The following is a 9593-nucleotide window of genomic DNA, read 5'->3' as shown; positions in this document are numbered from 1 at the left end:
CCCCAAGAACACAGTGGCTTCCATCATTCTTAAATGGAAAAAGCTTGTAACCACCAAAATACTCTTCCTAGAGCTGGCAGCCCAGCCAAACTGAGCAATAGGGGGAGAATGGGTTGGTCAGGGAGGTGACCAAGAACCCGATGGTCACTCTGACAGAGCTCCAGAGTTCCTCTGTGGAGATGGGAGAACCTTCCAGAAGGACAACCATCTCTGCAGCACTCTACCAATCAGGCCTTTATGGTAGAGTGGCCAGACGGAAGCCACTCCTCAGTAAAAGGCACATGACAGCCCGCTTGGAGCTTGCCAAAAGGCACCTAAAGACTCTCAGACCATGAGAAACAAGATTCTTTGGAGGAAACCTGGCACCATCCCTACGGTGAAGCATTGTTGTCGCAGCATCGTGCTGTGGGGATGTTTTTCAGAGGCAGGGACTGGGAGACTTGTCAGGATCGAGGGAAACATGAACGGAGCAAAGTACAGAGAGATCCTTGATGAAAACTTGCTCCAGAGCGCTCAGGACCTCAGACTGGGGAGAAGGTTCACCTTCCAACAGGACAACGACCCTAAGCACACAGCGAAGACAACGCAGGAGTGAAATCGGGACAAGTCTCTGAATGTCCTTTAGTGGCCCAGCCAGAGCCCGGACTTGAACCTGATCGAACATCTCTGGAGAGACCTGAAAATAGCTGTGTTGTAGCGTCATAGCCAAGAAGACTGAGTAAAGGGTCTGAATACTTATGTAAATGTGATATTTCAGTATTTTTCTTTATAAACTAGCAAAAACAGTTTGTCATTATGGGGTATTGTGTGTAGATTGATGAGGGGAAAAAACGATTTAATCCATTTTAGAATAAGGCTTCAACGTAACAAAATGTGGAGAAAGTTAAGGGGTCTGAATACTTTCCTAATGCACTGAGCAGTAAACTAGTGTTCCCCCATGTTGAAGCCAGCATAACGCCATGTTAATGAAAATGGATTAGTGACGTACTAGTGGCAGACATGACAAAATGTTTACCATCCAATTTTACTTCAAAGTTAACTGTAATATAGAATAAGTAATTATATTAACCCATATTTTAATATGGAGATCGTATGGTAAGCAACGGTCATCACACTGGATTCATGATTTACTAAAAACATATCAAGCTCATTTAGATCTTCCTGTGTGTGTATCATGACCGTAAACACATCTTGCTTTGACAATTTAACATTTCCTAAACATTTTTTACATTTTTAGTCATTTAGCAGACGCTCTTATCCAGAGCGACTTACAGTTAGTGAATACATATATAAATATATATTTTTTTTTTTACTGGCCCCCCGTGGGAAACGAACCCACACCCCTGGCGTTGCAAACACCATGCTCTATCAACTGAGCTACATCCCTGCCGGCCATTCCCTCCCCTACCCTGGACGACGCTGGGCCAATTGTGCGCCGCCCCATGGGTCTCCCGGTCGCGGCCGGCTGCGACAGAGCCTGGATTCGAACCAGGATCTCTAGTGGCACAGCTAGCACTGCGATGCGAACAAACAACTGTGCCTTAGACCACTGCGCCACTCAGGAGAGTCATAATAATAATAATATGCCATTTAGCAGACGCTTTTATCCAAAGCGACTTACAGTCATGCGTGCATACATTTTTTTTTGTGTATGGGTGGTCCCGGGGATCGAACCCACTACCTTGGCGTTACAAGCGCCGTGCTCTACCAGCTGAGCTACAGAGGTCCAACGTTAGGCTACTGTAACCTCTGCAGCCTCACTCTAGCAGCCTCACTCTACCCGTGATATCAAAGTCATTTTTATAAGGTGCGAAAATAAAATTAACGATTTGGTATCATTTTGAATATGAAAGATTGAATAAATTTGTCTCAAACTGTTTGCTTGGAATGATTTGTAGCTATCGTTTCTGTCGGAGCATTAGAGAGCATCCGACTCAGTTTCCCTCCCAGAAAACACGCGGTACAGTTAAGAGTTTGTGCACCTCTTTTTATAATACCACTTACTGGTGTTAATCAGCTCTCCAGTCTCCTCTTCTTCCTCCAATGTGACAGTAATCTCCCCCTCCCCCTTCACTCCAAAAACTGCATCCTCCTCTTTCACTCTGAAAGCTTCTTCCTCTTCTTTCACTGTAACTTCTTCCTCTTCTTTCACGGTAACAGCTTCACCCTCTACTTCTTGTTTAACTGTAACAGCCTCCTCTTCCCTCTCCTCTTTCATGAGAGCTTCTTTCTCCGTCCAGCAGACCTCTTCTTTAGCAGGAGGAGAGTAGCTTAGTGAGCTCATGGTCGGGGATGTTATCTAGCTAGTTAGCATTAGCCTAGTGTTACTTAGCCAGATAGCTAATAACGTAAATATGAAATCAAATGGAGTAACTGGTAAATACACAGAAAGTGTGTTTAAAACACGGATGTTAATATACACAAAAATGGTCTAAAGAGCTTCAATGTTTTGGTTTTATGTTGGCTAGCAAGCTACCAAGGCGGCTGAATTGTTGTTGTTGAAAAAGCCTCCCGTCCCGTCCAATAGAATATACGTCACGCAAGAATCATCACCTGAAAGACTCACATCGCCATCTGCTGACTGGAGTGGGTAACACAGTTGAACAAAAACTATATTCTGGCAAACAATGTAAACAAATAATTGGTAAATAACCAGTTCTCTTACTTCTTACAGATAATAATTTCCTCTACGCAGATGTAGAAGCTGAATAGGGATTTGTACATTATGAATCAACCCTGTTATGAATCAACCCTGTTATGAATAGGCCATATGTATATTATAAATAAATCCTGTCATAATCAAATCAAATTTTATTGGCCACATGCGCCAAATACAACAGGTGCAGACATTACAGTGAAATGCTTACTTACAGCCCTTAACCAACAGTGCATTTATTTTTTTATAAAAAAGTAAAATAAAACAACAAAAAAGTGTTGAGAAAAAAAGAGCAGAAGTAAAATAAAATAATAGTAGGGAGGCTTTATATACAGGGGGGTACAGGTGCAGAGTCAATGTGCGGGGGCACCGGCTAGTTGAGGTAGTTGAAGTAATATGTACATGTGGGTAGAGTTAAAGTGACTATGCATAAATAATTAACAGAGTAGCAGCAGCGTAAAAAGCTGGGGTGGGGGGGCAGTGTAAATAGTCGGGGTAGCCATGATTAGCTGTTCAGGAGTCTTATTGGATGGGGGTAGAAGCTGTTGAGAAGTGTTTTGGACCTAGACTTGGCACTCCGGTACCGCTTGCCGTGCGGTAGCAGAGAGAACAGTCTATGACTAGGGTGGCTGGAGTCTTTGACAATGTTGAGGGCCTTCCTCTGACACCGCCTGGTATAGAGGTCCTGGATGGCAGGAAGCTTGGCCCCAGTGATGTACTGGGCCATACGCACTACCCTCTGTCGTGCCTTGCGGTCGGAGGCCAAGCAGTTGCCATAACAGTCTGAGATGCAACCAGTCAGTATGCTCTCCATTGTGCAGCTGTGTAATTTTTTGAGGATCTGAGGACCCATGCCAACTATTTTCAGTCTCCTGAGGGGGAATAGGCTTTGGCGGATGATCTCTGCATGTGTATTTCCCACCGTAAAGCATGGAGGAGGAGGTGTTATGGTGTGGGGGTGCTTTGCTGGTGACACTGTCTGTGATTTATTTAGAATTCAAGGCACACTTAACCAGCATGGCTACCACAGCATTCTGCAGCAATACACCATCCCATCTGGTTTGAACTTAGTGGGACTATCATTTGTTTTTCAACAGGACAATGACCCACTTCCAGGCTGTGTAAGGGCTAATTTACCAAGGAAAGTGATGTAACTGCTGCATCAGATAACCAGGCCTCCACAATCCCCCAACCTCAACCAAATTGAGATAGTTTGGGATGAGTCAGACCGCAGAGTGAAGGAAAAGCAGCCAACAAGTGCTCAGCATATGTGGGAACTCCTTCAAGACTGTTGGAAAAGCATTCCAGGTGAAGCTGGTTGAGAGAATGACAAGAGTTTGCAAAGCTGTCATCAAGGCAAATGGTGGCTATTTGAAGAATCTCAAATATAAAACATATTTTGATTTGTTTAACACTTTTTTGGTTACTACATGATTCCATATGTGTTATTTCATAGTTTTGATGTCTTCACTATTAGTCTACAATGTAGAAAATAGTCAAATTAAAGAAAAACCCTTAAATGATTAGGTGTTCTAAATATGTTGACCGGTAGTGTAAGTATTCACACCTGAGTCAATACTTTATAGAAGCACCTTTTAGAAGCGGTTACAGCTGAGTCTTTCTGGGTAAGTCTCTAAGAGCTTTCTAAACCTGGATTGTGCAACATTTCCCCATTATTATTTTACAACTTCTTCACGCTCCGTCAAATTGGTTGTTGATCATTGCTAGACAACAGTGGCCGTAAATGCCGTTTAAGATGAGGGAGGACCATTATTTATTTTGTAATGAGCATGGCCTTATTTCTATTACAGCATGTTGGATGACTGTCATTCATATTCCATTCACCCAGTTCAATGTAACATCGATAGGTTTAGGCTACTACATTATACTCAAAATGTCCCAATACCCATCATGAGGTTGCTACAACCTAGTCTATGAATGAAAGTTTACAACGTAGGTGACATACGGACAGTGACTCAATACCGCCTTGCACACTCTTGCCTGCAAATAGCTTATCTAGGGTGTAATAATTTGTCCAACAGTTGCAAACAAGAGTTTCTAATGGTCAAATTCAGATATGTTTATATGTTTGAGCCGGGTGTTTTAGTAAATAAACTAGCTAGCTAGCTAACATAGCATCCCTCTGTTTGAGCCGGGTGTTAGAGTAACTAAACTTGCCAGCTAGCTAACATAGCATCCCTCTGTTGGAGCAGGGTGTTTCAGTAACTAAACTAGCCAGCTAGCTAACATAGCATCCCTCTGTTTGAGCCGGGTGTTTGAGTAACTAAACTAGCCAGCTAGCTAACATAGCATCCCTCTGTTGGAGCAGGGTGTTTGAGTAACTAAACTAGCCAGCTAGCTTGATGGGAGTTGTGCTATCGTACAGAGTGCTGTTGAGGCTACTGTAGACCTTCATTGCAAAACAGTGTGTTTTAATCAATTATTTGGTGACAGGTGAATATATTTAGTATAGTTTTATCTATAAAGGATGACTTTTTCAATGTTTGGAGGAGGATGGTTCTCATCCCTTTCCTACTCAGAGGAGCCTCCACTGCTAGACAACCATTTTCAGGTCTTGCCATAGATTTTCAAGTAGATTTAAGTCAAAATTGTAACTCGGCCACTCAGGAACATTCATTATCTTCTTGGTAAGCAACTCCAGCGTAGATTTGGCCATGTGTTTTAGGTTATTGTCGTGCTGAAAGGTGAATGCATCTCCCAGTGTCTGGTGGAAGCAGACTGAACCAGGTTTTCCTCTAGGATTTTGCCTGTGCTTAGCAACATTCCATTTATTTTTATCCTGAAAAACTCCCCAGTCCTTAATGATTACAAGCATACCCATAACATGATGCAGCCACCACTAAGTTTGAACATTTGAAAAGTGGTAGTCAGTAATGTGTTCGATTGGATTTGCCCCTAACATAACACTTTGTATTCAGGACAAAAAGTTAAATTGCTTTGCCACATTTTTTTGCATTATTACTTTAGTTCCTTGTTGCAAACAGGATGCATGTTTTGGAATATTTTTATTATGTACAGGCTTCCTTCTTTTCACTCTGTCATTTAGGTTAGTATTGTGGAGTAACTACAATGTTGTTGATCCATTCTCAGTTTTCTCCTATCACAGCCATTAAACTCTGTAACTGTTTAAAAGTCAGCATTAGCCTCATTGTGAAATCCCTGAATGGTTTCCTTCCTCTCCGGCAACTGAGTTAGGAAGGATGTCTATATCTTTGTAGAGGCTGGGTATATTGATACACCATCCAAAGTGTAATGAATGAAGGAATATTCAATATCGTCTACCCATAGGTGCCCTTCCTTGCGAGGCATTGGAAAACTTCCCTGGTCTTTGTGGTTGAATCTCTCCGGCAACGTTAGTTGTGTGTTATTCGTCATGTTAGAGAACAGCTATTAGTTGTACAATAATCCACGGGGTTGAGTGTCTTGTTGTTTCAATTCAATAACATCATAGAGATTTCAATCATATCAGTCTATCTTACCTTACAGGCCTAACTCAATATTAGGGACCTAATAACACCATAGAGAATCAAATCAAGCTTTATTTATACAGCACATTTCAGACATGGAATTGAACACAATGTGCTTCACAGGAAAAAAACTAATAAAAACAATTAAAATAAAACTAAATATTTACTACACAAATATAAGAGGATAAAAAACTAAAGAATTACAATACAAAATGCACGACTAAACAGCACCCTGAGGAAAAGCACCACTAAAAAGGTGTGTTTTAAGATCTATTTTTAAAAATGCCACAGTTTCCTTCCCCCTCAGGTTCTCTGGCTATTCCAGAGGCTGGGAGGCATAGCAACTAAAGGCTGCCTCTCCATGCCTCTTGGTCCTAGGCTTTGGGATAGTTAAAACTCACTGCTGTTAATCAGATATCCACCCTCAGGCCTGGAAATACATCCACAGGTACACCTCCAATTGACTCAAATTATGTCAATTAGCCTATCAGAAGCTTCTAAAACCATGACATCATTTTCTGGAATTTTCCAAGCTGTTTAAAGGCACAGTCAACTTAGTGTATGTAACCTTCTGACCCACTGGAATTGTGATATAGTGAATTATAAGTGAAATAATCTGCCTGTAAACGATTGTTGGAAAAATTACTTGTGTCACGCACAAAGTAGATGTCCTAACCGACTTGCCAAAACGATAGTTTGTTAACAAGAAATTTGTGGAGTGGTTGAAAAACGAGTTAATGACTCCAACCTAAGTGTACGTAAACTTCCGACTTCAACTGTATATGACATGTAATAACTAGTAAGCACACAGACTGTGTTTAAAACCCTGCTGTTAATATACAGTCGTGGTCAAAAGTTTTGAGAATGACACAAATATAAATTTTCACAAAGTCTGCTGCCTCAGTTATGATGGCAATTTGCATATACTCCAGACTGTTATGAAGAGTGAGCAGATGAATTGCAATTCATTGCAAAGTCCCTCTTTGCCATGAAAATGAACTTAATCCCCCAAAAACATTTCCACTGCATTTCAGCCCTGCCACAAAAGGACCAGCTGACATCATGTCAGTGATTCTCTCGTTAACACAGGTGAGAGTGTTGACGAGGACAAGGCTGGAGATCACCCTGTCATGCTGATTGAGTTAGAATAACAGACTGGAAGCTTTAAAAAGGAGGGTGGTGCTTGAAATCATTGTTCTTCCTCTGCTAACCATGGTTACCTGCAAGGGAACACGTGCCGTCATCATTGCTTTGCACAAAAATGGCTTCACAGGCAAGGATATTGCTGCTAGTAAGATTGCACCTAAATCAACCATTTATCGGATCATCAAGAACTTCAAGGAAAGAGGTTCAATTGTTGTGAAATAGGCTTCAGGGCAGCCAAGAAAATCCAGCAAGCACCAGGACCGTCTCCTAAAGTTGATTCAGCTGCGGGATCAGGGCACCACCAGTGCAGAGCATGCTCAGGAACAGACTGATATTCTGCAAAAGGTACAGGGATTGAACTGCTGAGGACTGGGGTAAAGTCATTTTCTCTGATGAATCCCCTTTCCGATTGTTTGGGGCATCCGGAAAAAACCTTGTCCGGAGAAGACAAGGTGAGCGCTACCATCAGTCCTGTGTCATGCCAACAGTAAAGCATCCTGAGATCATTCGTGTGTGGGGTTGCTTCTCAGCCAAGGGAGTGGGCTCACTCACAATTGAGAGCAACTTCTCCCAACCATCCAAGAACAGTTTGGTGACGAACAATGCCTTTTCCAGCATGATGGAGCACCTTGCCATAAGGCAAAAGTGATAACTAAGTGGCTCCGGGAACAAAACATCGAAATGTTGGGTCCATGGGCCAGGAAACTCCCCAGACCTTAATCCCATTGAGAACTTGTGGTCAATCCTCAAGAGGCGGGTGGACAAACAAAAACCCACCAATTCTGACAAACTCCAAGCATTGATTAGGCAAGAATGGGCTGCCATCAGTCAGGATGTGGCCCAGAAGTTAATTGACAGCATGCCATTGCAGAGGTCTTGAAATAGAAGGGTCAACAATGGAAATATTAACTCATTGCATAATTTAATGTAATTGTCAATAAAAGCCTTTGAAACTGATGGAATGCTTGTAATTATACTTCATTATACCATAGTAACATCTGAGAAAAATATCTAAAATCACTGAAGCAGCAAACTTTGTGGTTTGTTTGTTTGCTAGCAAGCTACCGAGGCGGCTGATGAGTCCGTGTTGTTGTTGAAAAAGCGTCCTGTCCACTGGAGGAAACAGCTCTTGAAAGACTCACATCGTCATCTGCTGACTGGAGTGGGTAACGCAGTTTGGGAAAATATTCACTATTTATTTATTTTTATTTTATGTCATTTAGCAGACGCTCTTATCCAGAGCGACTTACAGGAGCAATTAGGGTTAAGTGCCTTGCTCAAGGGCACAACGACAGATTTTTCACCTAGTCGGCTCGGGGATTAGAACCAGCGACCTTTCGGTTACTGGCACAACGCTCTTAACCACTAAGCTACCTGCCGCCCCATACACTACACTGTGTTCATTCTGCCAAACAATATCATGTCATTTCAAAATAGGGTGAGCTGGATGGTAGACGGGGTTGATCATGGTGAGTTGGATGGTAGACAGGGTTGATCATGGTGATGGTGAATTGTCCTCAGACATTGTTATCAGTCTTCAGATCCCTCTAGCTTACTCGCTAAGCAAACCAAAGAAATCTACCTGCCAACATTTCTGTAATCTCTGGTGAACAGACTTAACTGGTATCATAGCATCTGTCAACAGACTGTGGGACGGCAGCGAATTAAGGGACTTTTCTGACCACATCCCAACTAGTCAACATGTTAAACGGACCCTTGCCTTAACCCTAACGATAGACTTGCAGAGAGAGGGGGAGGAGCTACCGCCCTGCTTTCTCTGAGCTGACCAATGCTGTTGTTGGGAAACACCCACACCATTCAAACACAGACTATTTCACTCACATTGCAATTAATCGAAATCTGGAAATAATGGATAGTTAAAGTTTTCAGTGGGTGGACCCCTTGTTGACAGTACATCAAATTACACTAAGAAAGGCCACATTAAGAACGCTTGAGGTGGCAAAACTCACCCTGTAGGGCTTCTCTCCGGTGTATGTACACTAGTCTACCATTAACTGGATTGAGCCAACAAAAGTGGAAAGGTTACCCACCAGTGTGGTGTTTTCTCTTGTGTAAAGCCAGGTTTCCTGACTGAGTGAATCTCTTCCCACATTGATCACAGCTATAAGATTTCTCTCCTGTGTGTGTTCTCTTGTGTAAAGCCAGGCTTCCTGACCGAGTGAATCTCTTCCCACACTGATCACAACCAAAAGGCTTCTCTCCTGTGTGTGTTCTCTGGTGTTCAACCATGTGTCCTGAATGAGAGAATCTCTTCCCACATTGATCACAGCTATAAGGTTTCT

The sequence above is a fragment of the Coregonus lavaretus genome, assembly GCF_964263955.1.
Source record: "Coregonus lavaretus genome assembly, contig: HAP1_SCAFFOLD_106, whole genome shotgun sequence".
Taxonomy (NCBI): Eukaryota; Metazoa; Chordata; class Actinopteri; order Salmoniformes; family Salmonidae; genus Coregonus; species Coregonus lavaretus.
The sequence above is the reverse complement of the archived record's forward strand: the minus strand, read 5'-3'. Positions refer to the sequence as shown.